Here is a 1,358-nt window from a genome sequence, read left to right as displayed (position 1 = left end):
CAGATCTTCCCCACCCAGTGAAGCTGCATTAAACAGCTCCCCAAGAGAGTCTTGTGAACTCTCAAGTTTGATCACTACCCTAATGATAGCACTTTTCAGCTCCTGGAAATTTTAATGAAGTTGCTCGTGAATGTGGTTCCTGGGCCTGGTCTTTGAAAATGAAAACGGAAGATGGTGCTTGACTTTGGGGAAAAGAACTGAGAGGCAGACTACAAAAATGGCTCAAAACAACACCCTCTGACAATTACTAAGAGAAAATGTTTACCTGTGCGCTGGGAAACAACACCCCTCATTTTTGTAAGGCAGTTCCCAAGCAGATGCCTGATTTCAGAATCTCTGGAGCTGCACCCTCCAAGGCACTGGCGCTTAGAAACGACACGAAGAGCCAGCCCTGCTGAGCAGGACCAGGGCGCCAAGTCTGAATGACTAATATTTTTCCAATCTAGAACGTCATTAACCGATTGAGAACTATTTTCCCTTTAAACTAGGCAAAATCAGCATTCCTCTCCCCTCTGTGTGCCAGAATCCGAAGATGAACAAAAGAGGCCTGCATCAGGAAAACTGTGTTCAGTTCTCTTGGATTCAGGCCTTCAACCCGAATTGGGTTGAGTGAATGAAGATGCTGATGAGATGTCAGGGACCTGGGGAATGAAGACACACCCAGAAAAAGCAGGACCCTGCAGGAGTGGACAAAGAACTGGAGCACAGGGATGTGAGAGGGGTTGAAATGAACAACAGACTCATACGAGAAGGATTTCTAATCAGAAGAGAGTGACTGCTTTAATAAAGCTGCAACCTGGAACAATTACAATCTGACCAGATGTTCTTGCAAAACTGGTAAAGCAGAGAATGTGAAAAAATCACTCCCCCTCCTCCCCTGAATGCAGTTGACCAAAGGCCGAAAGGCCGGATCCTGAAAGCCCAGATCTGATTCCTGCAGATCTGGGCCACCCTAAAAGCAATCGGGTGTAATCTTTCCAGTTCCAGGCCCTGGGATGAGGGAGGTGGGGGGAAGGCAGAGAAAGGCGGAGGAAGGTGGAGGGAGGTGAGAGGAGGTGGAGGGAAGTGAGGGGAGGTGGAGGGAGGTGAGGGGAGGTGGAGAGAGGTGGGTGGCGGCTCCAAGGTTTGAAAACACATCCAGGACACTTGCCCATCCTCCAAGAGCACGCCGGCTCGCAGGTTCTTTCACGCTTCTGCTTGGGATAATCGCGTGCATGAAATCTGGCAGGGAAGAGTCAAGGAGATTGTTAGCCCGAGGGCTAGGACGGTGGATGTGGGAAGCAGGGGCCTGGGGGACACGTTCCCTTCCTGCCGCGGGCTGCCTCGTGCTCCCGAGTCCCCGCGGGGCCTGGCGGCGA

General features: G+C 51.2%; 1 protein-coding gene across 1 annotated transcript in view; it reads left to right on the top strand.

Moving 5' to 3' along the window:
- The first annotated feature begins 516 nt into the window (after window positions 1-516).
- PRTFDC1 (phosphoribosyl transferase domain containing 1) overlaps window positions 517-1,358 on the top strand; it is a 124,578-nt gene continuing 123,736 nt past the window's right edge. Inside the window, exon 1 of the mRNA XM_012002008.1 lies at window positions 517-837. The gene's annotated coding sequence lies outside the window, so the exon portion shown is untranslated. The remainder of the gene's footprint in view (window positions 838-1,358) is intronic.

This window comes from Mandrillus leucophaeus, unplaced genomic scaffold (assembly GCF_000951045.1).
Source record: "Mandrillus leucophaeus isolate KB7577 unplaced genomic scaffold, Mleu.le_1.0 Scaffold673, whole genome shotgun sequence".
NCBI lineage: Eukaryota > Metazoa > Chordata > Mammalia > Primates > Cercopithecidae > Mandrillus > Mandrillus leucophaeus.
The sequence above is the reverse complement of the archived record's forward strand: the minus strand, read 5'-3'. Positions and strand labels throughout refer to the sequence as shown.